This window comes from Equus quagga, chromosome 14, assembly GCF_021613505.1.
Source record: "Equus quagga isolate Etosha38 chromosome 14, UCLA_HA_Equagga_1.0, whole genome shotgun sequence".
In the NCBI taxonomy this organism is placed as follows: Eukaryota; Metazoa; Chordata; class Mammalia; order Perissodactyla; family Equidae; genus Equus; species Equus quagga.
Genome location: NC_060280.1, coordinates 64788633 through 64806979, shown reverse-complemented (window position 1 = coordinate 64806979; position 18347 = coordinate 64788633).

The following is an 18347-nucleotide window of genomic DNA, read 5'->3' as shown; positions in this document are numbered from 1 at the left end:
CCGCCAATCCTCCTCTTTTTGCTGAGGAAGACTGGCCCTGTGCTAACCTCTGTGCCCATCTTCCTCTACTTTATATGTGGGACGCCTGCCACAGCGTGGCTTGCCAAGCAGTGCCATGTCTGCATCCTGGATCCGAACTGGCGAACCCCGGCCGCCAAAGCAGAACGTGCGAACTTAACTGCTGCGCCACTGGGCCAGCCCCCCTCAGTGACTTTTTTTTTTTAAATCTAAACCTTCATTTTTTTAAAGATTTTATTTTTTTCCTTTTTCTCCCCAAAACCCCCCAGTACGTAGTTGCATATTCTTTGTTGTGGGTCCTTCTATTTGTGGCATGTGGGACGCTGCCTCAGCTTGGTTTGATGAGTGGTGCCATGTCCGCGCCCAGGATTCGAACCAACGAAACACTGGGCCGCCTGCAGTGGAGCGCACGAACTTAACCACTCGGCCATGGGGCCAGCCCTTCAGTGACTTTTTAATATGATCCAACGGTCCCTGTGTACAAAGTCCCATAGAGATATTTATTTTGCAACTCGTTGTTTGGAAAAGCTTTATTTTCCCTGTGAGTCTGGTGTGCTTCCGTCTTCTGATTATGACAATTATGTAACTGATTGAATTTCCCTCTTGGTGGGTTTCCAGGAAACCCAAAGCCAGTGTGAAAGCCAACTATCGCAGCTGTGTCATCCTTTTTGGCTTGGTGATTGTGTCCTTCAGATCTCGTGCTTTATCAGGTCATGACTTTCTGCCATTATTTTTATTTTTGCTGGTCCTGAGGGTCTCCTCTCTCTCTCATCTTCATCATCATCATCATGATTTCAGTTTTCACTGCCAGTAGCCTCAAATCTTTGGTGATGAAGAAGAGCGATGTAAACAAAACCCAAACAAACAGCTAAAATCCTTATCTTTGTTGGCGCACCATCACTGTGCTGACTCAGGATATGCTCGGTACACTTTGTGGTATTACGGTCCGTGTCACTGGTCCCACCTAGCTATTGCACCACCAGCAGGCGTTTCTGACACAAACATCTAGCTGTAGGGCATTTCTAGGACACCGTGGAGGGTAAACAGGCCACAGCGACAAGGCTAAGGACCTGGTGTTCTGGCTGCAGCTACACCTGGTTCTACCTCTGCAGGGGACAGGGGAGGAGAGGAAGCGGGGGGGACAAAGTGTGGGATGGGACAAAGAGGGAGTCGTGGACTCTACTCCTCATGGTGACGTGGCAGCTGTCCCTGGACTTAGCTGTCCCTTCCCTGGCTGGCCTTGAGCTACCGTCCCTGTGCCCAGATCTGCCTACACCCACCCGGCTTCCCCCCATTTCAAAAGCTTTCTTTCTCCCAAACCGTAAAAACCCTTTGGCGTGAGGGAACTAGGACAGAGCTCTCTAGTGAGCACAGTGGGCCCCTGGCTTCTCCCAGGAAGGAATGTAGAGGCTCTGGTGTGGTTCTGGTCCCAGGAGCAGGGTTCTCTCCTCTCCTGAGCATGACGTGGTGTGTTGAGCATGGATGTCAAATTCAGACAGACTGGGGATTGGCCCAGAGCAAAACCCGGAGCACGTTACTGAATCTCTCTGAACCTCAGTTTCTCTGTAAGTAAAATGAGGATAACAATCCCTCCCTTGGAGTATTGACTTGAGCATTACAGATAATAAAGGCAAACACCAGGCACATGGTGGATGCTCCACAGAGGGGTTATTGTTATCAAGTCTTTTCAAATCCCATTGGGCCGGACTCGGAGGGTAGATGATGTGCAGGTGTGCCAGGCTACCATCCCAGGCTGCTTCCTCCCACCATGCTCGAGCCTTGCTGAGCCCTTCGTTGTTCTCCTGACATGCTAAGGATTGCATAGCGTCCTTCCTCCATGCCTTTCTTCGTGCTGTGCATACTGCTTCTCCCCTTCATTACCCAGAAACCTCGTCCTTTGCTATGTAGCACTTGGAAAATCTCTGGGCTCAAAGTGTAATCTAGTTGGGTGTTTCATGGTGCCAAGTTCATCTCCAGGACCTGGCAGCATGTCTGACACACAGTAAGTGGTCCAACCCTTCCAGGTCCCAACCTTGTTGGTCTCAGTGTCAACTGCTGCCTTCATCAAGGCTTTGGATACGTTGCTGCAATGGTAACCTCTCGTTTAAACTCCTGAGCCTCACATCTCCGTCATTCCTGGTCACAGCCCAAAACATTAAGCTCCTGCCAAGGTGAACTCTCCCACTCTCCTGCATCATTCTTTGCTTATTCTCTCTATCCAACACCCCAAAGTTCTATTCCCTCCCAATCTCTCCACTACCCTCTGGGGCAAACTCGTCTGCATCTCCAGCCTGGCCTAGAACACTCCCTCTGCTTCCTGGCTTTCGCTGGAACCTGGCCTTTGCTCAGGATGCTGCTCCCTGGCTTCTCCTGCAGCCCTCCTTCATGGGGACTAATGATTCTCGGGCCAGGTTGCTAATTCCAGACCGCTCAATCTTTGAGGCTAGTTCCACTTGGTGTGCTCCCCTACTTGCCCTCATTGCTGACTTCCACATTCACTGAAGGCTTTGGCATCTGGCTCCTAGTTGACTATCTATCTGTTCTCCTGGGAGCTTGCCTCCCTCCCAGTGATACCAAAATCCACATGGAAAGCCCATCCAAACACCTCCCCTCTCAATTCCTTGTCCTCCTCAACTTCTTCATCTTTTCTTTCCATCTCATTTCAGCTGATGAAACGTGCACAATGGAGACCTGGGCCTGCTGCACCACTGGCATCTTGGTCTCACACGTCCTCATTGCTGCACACAAGGCCCGTCGTCCCATGCTCTCCTTCTGTCTCTCACACCCGCTCCTCCTGTGCTTCTGCCCCCATCCCTCCCACCCAGCCTATCACTGACCTCAACAACTTGCCTGCCATTCCCAGACCCCTGAAACCCTTGTCTTTCTCTTTCACTCCTCTGGCAAAACCTCATTCAAGATACAGCTGCCTTCTGCTTTTGCAACTTCACCTTATGTAGCCCAGTTAGAGAAAATTATTCAGGGCTGGCCGGGTGGCACAGCAGTTAAGTGCACACGTTTGGCTTCTCAGCAGCCTGAGGTTCGCCGGTTCGGATCCCAGGTGCAGACATGGCACCGCTTGACAAAAGCCATGCTGTGGTGGGTGTCCCACATATAAAGTAGAGGAAGATGGGCATGCATGTTAGCTCAGGGCCAGTCTTCCTCAAAAAAAAAAAAAAAGAGAAAGAAAGAAAACTATGCTGTGATTCATGCCACTGCACATTCAAGGCTTCCAGGTTTTAGTGGGCCCTTGGCTAGGGTCTGGTAAGCCTTCTGTGAGTTCCTGCTCAATTCTCTTTCCCACTCCCCAAAACAGCGATACCAAACCTCCACTCAAGTCCCTTCCTGTCTTTTTTTCTCCTCAGTTCACTGCTTTCTGGCTTCCGCATCCACTGATCCACTGCATCTGCGTCTCTTGGGCTCACCAGGAACCTGCTGTGTATAAACCAATGGATGCTCTTAGCCTTGATCTTCCTTGAGCTCTCCATCATCTTGATATCAATGACTGCTTCTTGCTTTTTGCTTTTAAAATTTTGTAATGACATGTTCCAAGCACACATAAAAGTACATATGATAGTACAGCTAACATCCAGACACCCTTACCAAGACTCAGAAAATATTAATGTTTATGTCATAGAATCTTTTTTTAAAGAAATATAGTGTAGTCGATATAGTGCAAGTCCCTATTGTTCATCTCCCCATCTATTTCCTTTCTCTCCCCAAAGGCTATCTCTAGCCTGAAGTTGGTGAGTCTCCTTTCTATGGTTTTATTCTTCTCTGTGTATTTATGTAGCCAAAATGATATGCAGTATTATTTCACATACTATAAAAATTTGTGTAAATAATATAAAATTATGTGTATCCTCCTGCACTTTGCTTTTTTCCACTTTCCGTTATGTTTTTGGGACATATCGATATTAAGACATGTACATTACACAGGTTTATTTTCACCAGCTACTGTAGTTGTACTCCATTCTGTGACTGCTTCGTAATTTACTTGTCCATCTATCGGTGGACGTGTAGGTTATTTTCCTTTTCTTTCTTTTTCTTTTCTTTTTTTCTATTACAAACAATGCTTGGATTTCCCTTGAGGCCTATCACATGCTCGATTATGGGAAAGATTCCCTATTTCCTGGGGTACAGGGTTCGTTATATATGGGTTTGTTGACTGTTGTTCACATCTTTTTTTTCCCCATGGTTCTAGCAATTTCAAGAAAATGGTACTAAAATCTCCCACCAAATTTGTCAAGTGGTCTTTGAGACTCAGCAGCTTTTTAGTTTTTATCTTTTGAGATGATGCTGTCAAGTTTTATTTTCCTGGTGAATTTTTTCTTTCTATGAATCCTTTTTTCCCCAAAGCTTATATTCTGACATTATATTGTTTTACCTGCTTTCTTTTGACTAATTTTTGTCTAGTATGTCTTTTTAAAGCCCCCCCACACACACTCTTTTTAAACTTCCTCTGATATTATATTTTAGTTATGTCTCTTTAAATAGCAAATGACTGGAATTTTTATAAAATCCAAGGTGAAAACAATAACAATATGATAAACTCATATGCAGCACTTACTATGTGCCACACATCACTCTGAGTGCTTTTTATTTTATTTTTCAGTATATTAAAGCATTTGTTTCCCACAGAACCTACGAAGTAGACACTATAATTATCCCCATTTTACTAATAAGGGAACTGAAGCACAGAGAGGTTAAACAACTTGCCCAAGGTCACGGAGCTAGTCCGTGTCAGCATTTTAACCCAGACAGTCTAGCTCCAGAATTGATGCTCTGTGGGCTGGTTTAAGCTGTTTCCTTTTATTGTGATCATTGATTTATTTCTATTTTGTGCTTTCTATTTATCATGGTATTTCTTTGCTTCTTTTATCTTTCTGCTTGCACTTCTATTGGTTTTATGTTGCTTTAAAAAATTTTATGTACTTCTTTTTTTATTTTGCTTAAGGAAGATTGTCACGGAGCTAACATCTGTGCCAATCTTCCTGTGTTTTTTATTTTTATTTATTTATTTTTTGAGGAAGATTAGCCCTGAGTTAACTACTGCCAATCCTCCTCTTTTTTGCTGAGGAAGACTGGCCCTGAGCCAGTCCATGCACATCTTCCTCTACTTTATATGTGGGATGCCTACCACAGCATGACTTTTGCCAAGTGGTGCCATGCCCACACCTGGGATCCGAACCGGCGAACCCCAGGCTGCGAGAATTGGAACATGCAAACTTAACTGCTGCACCACCGGGCGGCCCACTTCCTGTGTTTTATGAGGGACACTGCCACAGCATGGCTTGATAAGCAGGTGTAGGTCCATGCACAGGATCTGAATTTGTGAACCCCAGGCCATGGAAGCAGGGTGTGTAAACTTAACCACTATGCCACTGGGCTGCCCCCCCACCCCCGCAAATTTTATGTGTTTTTAAATTTAGTTTTTATTTTATCAAATTACATAGTTTAAAGAGTCAAACAGTTCTTCAAGTTAGTATAAAAAAAGCAGAAGTCCTTCAAGGTTATCCCCATTTTCCACTCTGCGAAAAGAACAACTTTTGGCTCTTAGAAAACCCTGTGTTATTACTCTCTGATTTTTCAGTTTTAGGCTTATCTTATCTTTAGGCTTGTAATTGCCTGCTATTATCAATGAAAATTGGGTTCTTTTTCACATATACACATCTTGTACACATAAAACACATGTGCACACACACACACACTCTTTCTGCCCATTGTCTTCCAAATTGTTATATCATAGTTCTTATTAAAACTATGATATTGTAGTCAGTAATTATATTATCATGATTATGTACATGCTATTCACATGTGGTTTACTATGGTAACTTCTGCAGTATGACTTTTTTTCCCTGTAGTTAATAATTGTCTTTTGCTGTTGTTTATTTCGTTACCTATATGTTTCAGTAACTTACTCCCAGCTTCTTGCCCAGTTGTGTAAATCTGGACTATAGGGAAGTAGGCCAGGGACCAGAAATCAAGCCCATCCTGGGAGGAGAAACAGATCTTGCCAAAAATCTGGAATGCTGACGCCTTTGAAGAAACAGCCATCTTTCTTGGTAAAATCAATCCAATCTAGCATTGACACTCTCCATATAGGGAAGGGCCGCTGGACCTCACAGCACAGGTGCTTTTCTCCCAGATTTCCCTTCCCCCTCAACCCAGTTAGGTTCCTCAGGATAACATTCCTAACAGTTGTTGACTAGTGGAAATCGTAGGAGGTGGCTTGCAAGAGTAGGAGAGCTAGCCAGATTTTCTGGATCATTGGATCCCAGGCTTCCTCTTTCTTGGTCTACTTCCTTATTTTGCTGGAGCACATCCTTCACTAGCTTTCTGACAAAAGAGCATGAGAGGTACAGTTTTTGAGATCTTCCATATCTGAACATGTGTGTATTCTACCGTCATGCTTAATGGATACTTTGGCATGGTACAGCATTCTAAGTTGAAAATTTTTCTCTTAGAATTTGGAAAACACTGTTTATATTATCTTTTAGCTTCCAATGTTGCTACTGAGCAATCTGAAGGCTTTCTGCATGTGACCTTTTGTTGCTGTCCTCACTCTCTCTAAAAGTTGTTAGCATCTCCCCTTTCTCCCCGTGGTCATGAAAAGTCATGCTCAGGTGCTTTGGTGCGGGTCTATTTGCACTGTGCTAGGCACTAGAGTGCTGGATGGGCCCTTGCAATCTGGAAACTCACTTGCTTCAGTTCAGAGAAAATTTCCTGAATAATTTCTTTAATGATTTCTTTTCTTCTGCCTCTTGCTGGAACTCTTATGGTTTGAATGTTGGCTTTCCTGGATTGGCTCTCTAACCTTCGAAATTTTCTTTCCTCTTTTTTGCTGTCTTTGTCTTGTAAACTTTCTATTGAGTTTTTTGTTTGTTTTGATTTGTTTTATTTTTGTTATCAGATTTTTTTATTTTCAAGAGCTTTTTTGTTGTCATGTAAAAAAAAAATCCTCTTCTTGCTTTATGGTTGCAATATCTTTTCTTACATCTCTCTGCAGTTTTTTTCCTTTTCTATTCTTCTCTCTGCAAAGACTCTCTTTTCTCCATATTGCTGTTTTCTATTTTTATTTTGGCCCACATTTTTCATATGAGAGACTTTACTTAGATGTGCTATGATTCTTGGTTGTCTACTTGTGTTTATGAGTGAGAAACCCTTCGGGAGCTGACAGGATGCATTAGAAAGCCCTGAAGTAAGACAGTGTGGTCTTGGCATATGAAGAAACAGACCAATGGAACAAAACGGTAAGTCCAGAAATAGGCCCAAGAACATACGGAAATTTAGTATATAAGAAACATAAGATCTCAAATAATGGGGGAATAGTATTGAAACACTGGATAGCATTTTGGGAAAAAATAAAATTGGATCCATTCCTCATACCATCTACTCCAAAGGCATGAGAGTTAAATAAACTCCAAATGCATGAGAGCTGTAAATGAAAAGATGAAACCACACAAGTACTAAAAGAAAAAAACAGGTGAATTACTTTATAACTTGGAAATAGTGAAACTCTTTCTAACTATGACTCAAAATCCAAAAGCAATTAAGAAAAAAAGAGATTGATTTGAGTATATAAAAATAAAAATACTTTGGGGCTGGCCCCGTGGCTGAGTGGTTAAGTTCACGCGCTCCGCTGCAGGCGGCCCTGTGTTTTGTTAGTTTGAATCCTGGGCATAGACATGGCACTGCTCATCAAACCACGCTGAGGCAGCGTCCCACATGCCACAACTAGAAGGACCCACAACGAAGAATATACAACTACGTACTGGGGGGCTTTGGGGAGAAAAACGAAAAAATAAAATCTTCAAAAAAAAAAATTAAAAAAAATAAAAGTACTTTGAGGCCAGCCCCATGGCCTAGTGGTTAAGTTCAGTGCATACAGCTTCAATGGCCTGGGTTTGGTTCCCGGGCACAGACCTACACCACTTGTCAGTTGTCATGCTGTGGTGGTGACCAACATACAAAATAGAGGTAGATTGGCACAGATGTTAACTCAGGGTGAATCTTCCTCAAGCAAAAAGAGGAAGATTGGCAACAGATGTTATTTCAGCAAGAATCTTTCTCAGCAAAAAATAAAAAATTTTTTGCCTGCCAAAAAATCAAATCACAGGGCCAGACTGGTGGCATAGTGGTTAAGTTCAATGAGTTCCACTTCAGTGTCCCAGGGTTCATGGGTTTAGATCCCAGGTGTGGACTTACAAACCGCTAATCAAGACATGCTGTGGTGGCATCCCACATATAAAATAGAGGAGGATTGGCACAGATGTTGGCTCAGCAACAATCTTCCTCACCAAAAAAAAAAAAAAGAAAAAATATCAAGTCAAATCACTATAAGCAAAGTCAAAAGGCAAATGATAAACCAAAAGAAAATATTTGCAATATGTATCACCTCTAAGAGGTTAATCTCCCTTATATAAAAAGAACTTGTGAATCTAGAAGAAAAGGCAAAATCACAATGGTAGATGAGCAAAACAGCCACAGAAAAGGCCCAATAACCACAAAAGATAGGAAAATAAGCCAACTTTATTCGTAGTAGGAGAAATGCAAATTAAAACTACATGAAGATAACTTTTCTCACTTGCCTGATTGGCAAAAATTTTTAAAAATTGACTACACAGCCTTTTGTAAGGCAGTGGGAGAAAAAAAGCACTCTCATACATGGTTGGAAGGTGTGTGAAGTGGTACAGTCCTTTTGGTGAGAGATTTGGCAGTATCCAGTAATTGCATACGCACTCGTGCTGGATCCAACAATCCTCCTTCTAGGCATCCACTTAAAAAGTACACCTCCTTGAATATGAATGAAACAGTATATGCAGAAGTGCATTTATTGTGGCACTGTTTGTAATAGCAAAAGATGGGAAACAATCTAAATGTGCATCAACATAAAGATTGTCTCGATAAACTATTGTGCGTCCACACAACAGAATATGTGGCTATAAAAAGGAATAAGGAAGATCTCTCTGAACTGATACAGAATGATCACCAGGATATTATTTTACACACGAAAAATTGAAGTGTAGACATCATACATAGTATGCTATCTTTTGTGTAAGAAAGGAGGGGAACTATATGTATATATTTACTTATTTTTGGAAGAATAAACCAGACCAGAAACTAATAGAAATGTTCACCTGTATGTTGTTGGGGAAACAGAGTGAAGGGGATGGGAGTGGAAGTGGGGCTTCTCTCAGAATATCTTCTCATATAGTTAGGACTTCTGAATCATCTAAATGTTTTATGTATACAAAAAATAAAATTTTACCAAAAAGAAAAAAAGTAAATCCCCAATTCAAAGCACACTGAAACAAACAAACCTAAGTGTATGTTAAATTGATACACAACTGTAGAGAGAAAAATTATTATTCCAAGTGACTTTTGAACACAAGATTCTGACTGTACTCTGTTAGTAAGATATAGTCAAGGAATAAAAGAAATGCAAACAAAGGTTCAGCTTTAAAATTTTATTGTTAACGGTCAAGTTGATAGTATGTTAAAGCTATTCTATGAGTAGTGTAGATTAAAACAAACTAATACATATGTAAGAGGAAAAAGATATAAAAGAAGAAAAATTCTGCAATTTAAAATTTGAATGAGAACTATCTATATGAAATCATGATTTTTTTTTCATGTGCTTCCTATCTTTAGTTAACACAAGGGCCTACAAGCAAAGACAACCCAATAGCAATAAGCACACTAGGCACTCAGAACCTGGTTTCTGAGTACCATTTCCCACTAGAACAAACCAGGGCCCCTTGACTGATCCAGGTCTTGGCCAAAGTATAAGGTGAGCTTGAGACATCTAGTTGTACCAAAAATCAAGGAAGCACTCAAAGATTAATGGCGTGTGATGGTTCGTTTTATGCATCTACTTGACTGGGCTAAGAGATGCCCAGACTGCTGGTAAAATATCATTTCTGGGTGTGTCTGTGAGGGTGTCTCTGGAAGAGGTTAACATTTTAATCAGTAGACTGAGTAAAGAAGATTGCCCTCACCAGGGTAGGTGGGCATCATCTGATCATTTGAGGACCCAAATAAAACAAAAAGGCAGAGGAAGGGCAAATTTGGTCTCTCTGCTTGAGCTGGGGCAACCATCTTCTCCTGCACTTGTACGTTGGAGCTCCTGGTTTTCAGCCTTGGGGCTCCCTCTGGGACTTACACCATTGCCCCCTCAGTTCTTGGGCTTGTACTCAGACTTATACCATTGGCTCCCTGGTTCTCAGGACTTGGAGCTTCGGCCAGCTTTCCTGGGCTTCCAGCTTGCAGTTGGCAGATCATGGGACTCCTCAGCTTCCATAATCGCGTGAGCCAATCCCTCATAATAAATCTCTTTCTATAGATCTCTATATATCCTATTGATTCTGTTTCTCTGGAGAGCCCTGCCGAATACATGGAATGTGTTAGAAGGACACAGGAGCAGCTTGAAGTGGCTCCCACTGGCCACATTAGGAACACTTTGAGCATCAAAAATGACTATATTGTATTGTAATGACTGTAACTTATCGTAAGAAATTGAAAAAGAAAGCAATTCTGTGAGTTCCGAGTAACAACCAGAAGAAAAGAATAAAATTTAATTTGCCACCATTGAGGGGAATATGCTACCACTTCCTTTCTCTGTAAATTGGCACAGGGAAAAAAATTAAGCATCTATCATGCTTCTTCAGGAAGATCTGTGGTTCACCCCCATTGACGAGGGAGAGCTTTTTTTTTTTAACAGAATAATGTCAGCTAAAACATGCAGAAGGAATAATAAAATTAGAAAATCACCATTCTGCAGCTCCTCCAATGAAATAATCAGTTTTGCAAAGATCCTGAACGTGTGCTAAATTCCTCAGGTTGCCAAGGTATCACGGAGTGCCAAGGGATCATTTGCTAATTACAAAGGGAAATGACATGTCTTTACAACGAGGAGACCTCACAGTCACCCCCTTGCCAAGTGACCAAACTTAGGATCACTAACAGTGGCACTATTGGACATTGCACATCCTCTAATATCATATAGCATAAAGTTCCTGCTTTGTCTTTAAAGTATTCTTGCTAGAAATGCTTTAACATAACCTGAACATAACTGAGCCTTTAGATGTAGATTACAGTTTATGGGAAACATAGAAGATAGAGAAATAAGGTAAATGACATTACAAAGAAACAATCAGACAAGTTAAGAATATGGGACATTCTACAGGACAATTGGCTTTTTAAGAAGTTAACATCAGGGGCCGACCCAGTGGTGCAGCGGTTAAGCTTGAGCATTCCCCTTCAGCGGCCCGGGGTTCACTGGTTCGGATCCCGGGTGTGGACATGGCACCGCGTGGCAAGCCATGCTGTGGTAGGCGTCCCACATATAAGGTGGAGGAAGATGGGCATGGATGTTGGCTCAGGGCCAGTCTTCCTCAGCAAAAAGAGGAGGACTGGCAGCAGGTATTAGCTCAGGGCTAATCTTCCTCAAAAAAAAGAAAGTTAATATTTTTAAAAAGTAGGAACACCTTACTAGAGACTAAAGATTACTTAACAACCAGTGGCGATGCACCAACCTTGATGGGCTCTTGATGGAAAAAAGTAATAAAACAATAATAAAAGCTTTTTAAAGGACAAATGGGGAAATTTGAGCATGGACTGTATATTCGATGATGTTATGGAATTATTGTTAATTTTCCTAGGTATGAGAAGAGTATTGTGGTTTTGTAGAAGAGTGTCTTTATTTTTTAGGATATGCAAGCTGAAGTTATTTAGAGGAAAAGCCCATGCATATATATAAAATACATATATAGAGAGGAAGCAGATAGGGCAAAACATTAACAGTGACTGAGCCGAGACGGTGAGCGTAAGGGTGATCATTGTACTGTTCTTTCAACTTTTCTGTGTGTTTGAAAATCTTCATAGTAAATTAGAAGAAAAAAAGAACCTGATGTGAAGGCTTGAGTCCAAGGGTGTCTTTAGGCCGTCTTGACCCACCAAGAACCCCCGAAAGTGTTTCTTCAGGTCTATTTTCTTGGGTTAGCCATATTTCTCAGTGAGAATTCCAGTCTCCTTCCTTGAGGGTAAAGTCTGACTGGCCAACATTTTGGCCAAAGGGAAAGATGGTGTGTGGAGGGAGGCATCTCATAAATACATAAAGCTTTACTTAAATCCTCTTTTTTGAGTACAAGAACCCTGGCCTCCAACAATTGCTTGTTTTCCCCAGCAAAAGAGACCCACTCTTTTACCCTCTGGAGAGAATAAGCCTCTGGTTTCCTGCTGCTTTGGGGGAAGGACAGTGACCCAGCTATCGGAGCTGGAGAAGACATCTGCTTCTCGGTCTCTCAACTGTCACATTTTTATCCCCGCTGTCATCCAGAAGCATCTGGTGCTGCTAAAGCCTGAGCCTTCGGAGAGTTCAGCAGTACAGATCAGGAGGTTTCCTGGCTCTCTCTTCATTGCTGCTTCAAAATCCATCTTCTCAGGTGGTCCAGCTACTACTGTTTGACCATCCGGAAGCTCTCCAGCATCCAAAATGTCTTTTGTCTCCTCTGCTATTCTCTTTGTGGCTTTATCATTTTTCTCTTAAAAAGTGCACTTTAATGCCATTTTATTGGGACTTCAGACAAGAGCAGAGGCTACTGCATGCAATCAATGCACCATCCTTTACTAGAAGTCAATCTGATGTTCTTTAGTCTCTTTTTCCAAGATACTAATTTGAAAATTATCCATTCTTTGTATTCTTTTAATGGGTTGCCCTTAAATTTTTAATATTCCTGCTTGACTTAACAAGGTCTAAAGACAGTCAATATTCCTATCCTCTTCCTGAATAATGCGAAGACTGCAGAATGCTTTAACTTTGATCTCTCCTTTTGCATTCTCCGTGGCACTTTGGGCTAATATTTTAGCTCCTCATTGTGTAGTACATCTCCTCCAAAGTAGTCCCTTCATCAACAGATATTTACTGAGGCCCCCTACCGTATAACAAGAATGTTCTAAGCACTAGAAATACAGAAGTAAGACAGACTAAGCTACATATAGAAATATTTTATGTCAGGTGGAACTATATGAAATTGCCAATATTTGACCAATTTTTAGTTATAAAAAACTAATTTCATATGGTTTAAATATATATACACACATTTATATAAATACGTATAAAATCACTAATGCTTTTTCAATTTACCTAAACATTTACTAATTTCCTTGTTCATTGCGTCCATGTCTATTTACATCCCACTCCTCTCTGGCTTCTCTTTCCTTCTCAGATCCGGTTCTTTCGCTGAGGATCTGTGAGTGATAAACTTTCTCATTTCTTCTCTGAAGTTAACTTGTTACTCTTTTTTTTTTTTTTTTGGAGGAAGATTAGCCTTGAGCTAACTACTGCCAATCCTGCTTTTTTGCTGAGGAAGACTGGCCCTGAGCTAACATCCGTGCCCACCTTCCTCTGCTTTATATGCGGGACGCCTGCCACAGCATGGCTTCTGCAAAGCGGTGCCGTGTCCGCACCTGGGATCCGAATTGGCAACCCCGGGCCACTGAGAAGTCAAACGTGCGAACTTAACTGCTGCGCCACCAGGCCAGCCCCTAACTTGTTACTCTTGAATAATAGTTTACCTGAGTATAGTTCTTGATTGGCCATTAATTTACCTTCAGTCCTTTAAAGACATATTGCTAATAATCATTTCCATTTGTACATAATCTTTTTTCTTTGGTTGATTTTGAGATGCTGTCTTTGATGTTCTGCGGATTCATGATGACGTCTCCTGATTTGGACTTGTTTTAATTTATCCTACTCAAGACTTAGGATGCTTCCTGCAACTGAGGATTCAGGTCACATGTTTCTTCAATTTTCAAAATTTCTCAGCCGTCATCTTTGGAATATTGCCTCTTCTGGAGTCTCTCTGTTGTCTTTGTAGAAACTCCAGTAGATGTACATTGGACGTTCCATTCTGTTCTCCACATCTCTTACCTTCCATTTCATATTTCCTTTCTCTTTATTTCCATGATTCTTTCTGGGTGATTTCCTCAGATCTACCTTCTGGCTTACTAATTCTCTCTCCAACTGTAGCTAAATGAGTTTCTTAAAATTTTAATGAGTATATTTTTCACCTCTAGATGTTCTCTTTAATTATTTTAATTTTTGACAAATAATGCAAATAGATTGTCATTCAAGACAAACAAAAAATGCTTACACAGGTCACTACTTACTTACTTGGCTATTTTAGTGCAGTGTTAAGCATAAATACCTTTCTTTTTGAAGTATATTTGAGATGTATATTGTTTTTAATAAAAAAATGGACTTTCCTTAAAGCCTGGTGATAGAGGTATAAACAATGTAGAATGGACCCATAATGGACAGTTATTGTATTTGACCCGTGTCCCTGGCGTGTTCTGGGATGGAATCCAGGGACTGCTGCCAACTGAGTCAAGACCACCTCATCACAGCTCGCATCTGAGTCCTTGGGAGATAGGACTGAAGGAGAACAGCTTGCAACAAGTTTTACTCACTATTTAGAATGAGGAGCCACTAATGTTCCTTTAAAGAACTGGTCACAAGAGCAAGACCGTCTAGGAAGTCTTCTCATTTGGTTCATATTGAGTTTTTATTCAAGATCCATATACTTGTTTAATTCGTGTTTATAGAAAAACTGCTGCTATGGAGAATTCAAGAATAAAGTTCTTTTTATTCTTTACAAATATACACTTTAAAATTCTTTTTATTCTACATCTAGATTATATCAGCAATTCTTGGATTAAAAAAAACCATCTAAATGGGTAGCTCTCCTCTAAAAATGCAGCCATCTGTGAATGTCATGATACTAAGCAACAGAGAAACAGAGAAGAAAGGGAAGTGCAAACAAGTTCATGTGGAAAGAATCTGGTTCAAAATACTTCACAGGTGGTAGTTGGTCCTTCTTATTGCATGATATCTGTAGGTGCAAAATATCAGCTTGTCCCATTACTTGGTGATGCTAAGTTTGATCACTTGAATATAATGATCCACCAGATTGATCCATTGTAAAAGTCAGTAATTGAAAAGTCACCTGTGGGGTGACAATTTGAAGGCATGTGAGCATCCTTTTCCCCAATAATTTTTAATTTTTAATTTAATTTAATTTAATTTTTTGGGGTTTTTTTTTGCTGAGGAAGATTTGCCCTGAGCTAACATCCATGCCAATCTTCCTCTGTTTTATATGTGGGTTGCCACCACAGCATGGCCACCTGTTAGTGGTATAGGTCTGCCCCCAGGATCCAAACCTGGCAGCCAATGTGGAGAGTGCTGAACTTAACCACTATGCCACAGGGCTTGCCCTTCCCCAATAATTTTTTACCTAATGGTTTTAGCATTCATTGATGATGTTTTTTGTGGGTGTGTGCTGGCAAGTTGATTTTGACTTCTAGTGCTCCTGTGGAGAGCAGAGAGAACCTTGCCCAGTCTTTTTGCTCCATCTGCTCACCTTCCAGTGCTGTATCAGACAATGCTCCATTGCTATTCATAGGGTTTTCATGGCCAGTTTTTTTGAAATGGGTAGTTAGGTCCTTCTTCCTAGTTAGTCTAGAAGCTCTGCTGAAATGTATCCACCATAGGTGACCCTGCTGGTATTTGAAATACTGGTAGTATAGCTTTAAGCATCAGAGCAAAACGCAGCCACCACAGTATGACAGCTGACAATGGGGTGGTGTGGTTCCCTGACCAGGAAACGAACCCTTGCCTGAATCGAATGTTACCTGAGGGTTGCAAAATAGTGATTTAAAAAAAAAAAAATTATAGGGGCTGACCTGGTGGTGCAGCAGTTAAGTGCACATGTTCCGATTCTCAGCCCGGGGTTCACTGGTTCGGATCCCGGGTGTGGACATGGCACCGCTTGGCAAGTCATACTGTGATAGGCGTCCCACATATAAAGTAGAGGAAGACGGGCACGGATGTTAGCTCAGGGCCAGTCTTCCTCAGCAAAAGCAGGAGGATTGGCAGCAGTTAGCTCAGGGCTAATCTTCCCCCCCAAAAAATACTGTGGTAAAATACGTATAACATAAAAGTTATCATTTTTAAGCACACAGTTTAGTGGTATTCAGTATACTCACATTGCTGTGCAACCTTCACCACTATCCATCTCCATAACTTTTCATCTTCCCAAACAGAAACTCTGTACCATTAAGCAGTTTGTCTCTCCATTCCTCCCTTCCCCAGGCCCTGGTAACCCCTAATCTACTTTCTATCTCTGAATTATACCTGACTATTCTAGGTACCTCATATAAGCAGAATCATACAAGATTTGTCCTAATGTGTCTGGCTTATTTCACTTAGCCTAATGTCCTCAAGATTCATCCATGTTGTGGCATGTATCAAAATTTCATTCCTTTTTAAGGCTAAATAGTACTCCATTGTGTGTGTGTGTATGTGTGTGTGTATCCATGTGTATGGATCCATCCATACACACGGATCTGTATGTATCCATATCTATATGTATATGTCTATATACATCTCTCTATATACCACATCTTGTTTATCCACTTATCTGTCAATGGACACTTGGGTTGTTTCCACCTTTTGACTATTGTGGTAAATGCTGCTATGAATGTGGGTATACAAATATCTGTTCCAATCCCTGCTTTCAGTTCTTTTGGGTATATACCCAGAAGTGGAATTCCTGGATCATATGGTGATTCTGTTTAATTTTTCTTGAGGACTTGTCTTACTGTTTTCCACAGTGACTGCATCATTTTACTTCCCACTAGCAATGCACAAGTGTTCTCCACATCCTTGTCAACACTTGTTATTTTCTGGGTTTTTTTGTTTATTTTTTATAATAGCCAATCTAATGAGTATGAAGTGGCTAGAAATGCTTTTAAAAGTGGTGGCAATAAAGCATTGAAAATATGACCTCAGCTCAGCTCCATAGGCCACGGTGGGGAGCCATTCATTCTTCAGTCTTGAAAGCTTCCCTTCCACGGTGCAGCAGAGGCTGCAAGCCACCCCCAATCTCCTTTCTTCCCTTCTTTCTCAGTTATAGAAACTCTATATAGAGAGTTATATATAGAACCTCTGATTTTTAAAACCTCTTTATTGAGATACAATTCACATGCTATAAAATTCACTAAAATTCAATGGTTTTAAGTATACTCACAGATTTGTGCAACTATCATCACAACTAAGGTTAGAACACTTTTAGCACCTGCAAAAGAAACCTCACACATATGAGCAGTGCTTCCCCATTTCTCTTCGACACTCTGCTAGCTCTAGGCAGCCATGAATCTACTTCCTGTCTCTATAAATTTGCTTTCTGTGGGCATTTCATATAAATGGAATCATACCATGCGCGGTCTTTCATGACTGGCTTCTTTCACTGAGCATAATGTTTTCAAGGTTCATCCAAGTTGTAGCACATTGTAGGGGAGGAAGACATTTCCTCCACCCACTGTGGGTCCTTCTGGCTGGACAATGAATTAGATTCATATGAGACAGAATAACAGGAGAAAATTAAACAAAGCTTTATGACATGTATACATGGGAGAGGTTCAGGGAAGCTGAGCAACTCAGCCAACTGGCCGAGGCTACCTGTTTAAGTGTCTCCAGCTACAGACAAGGAGGACGTTTAGGGTAGTGTTTTGGGTCTTCAAAGGGGAGGAAGTCAACCCACATGGAAATGGAAAAGCAAATGTTTGGTAAATAGAGCTTTGATAAGAGTGGGCTTAGCAAGGATGCTCCCAGCCTATTGGAACCCCAATTTATCTATGGTGATGGCCTGTCCTGGGGACAGGCCTTTATTTTCAATTTCTTTTAGGCAGTTAGAGGGGAAATGTTGAATGTTCTTGCTGAGTCTGACTTTTCATTGTCTTCAGCTTGAAAGAGTCTGCATACCAGAATGGCACATCTTGGGGTGGCCTGCCCTGAACCCCATCAATATGAACATATGAGCATCCGTGTTGTAGCATATGGACATATGAACATCCATGTTGTAGTATATGAAGCATACTTCCTTTTTATTGCCAAATAATATTCCATTATATGGATATGCCACATTTCGTTTATCCATTCACCAGTTGATGGACATTTGGGTTGTTTCACTGTTTGGCTAATGTGAATAATGCTGCTATGGACATTTATGTACAAGTTTTGGTGTGAACATATGTTTTCATCTCTCTTGGTTTATACTTAGGAGTGGAATTGCTGGGTGATAGGTGATGCAGGGTCAGTGAGCCGAGGAGTCGAAAGAAAGATTTCTTAGACTCTCAAGGTCTGGCAGTAGTGCTCTTTTATTTAGAGAATAGTGTGGAATAGCATGGGGACAGGACCCATGGGCAGTCAGAGCTTCTGCTGCCGCCGCTTCTGCTGCCCCCGCTGGCATGGGGACAGAGCCCATGGGCAG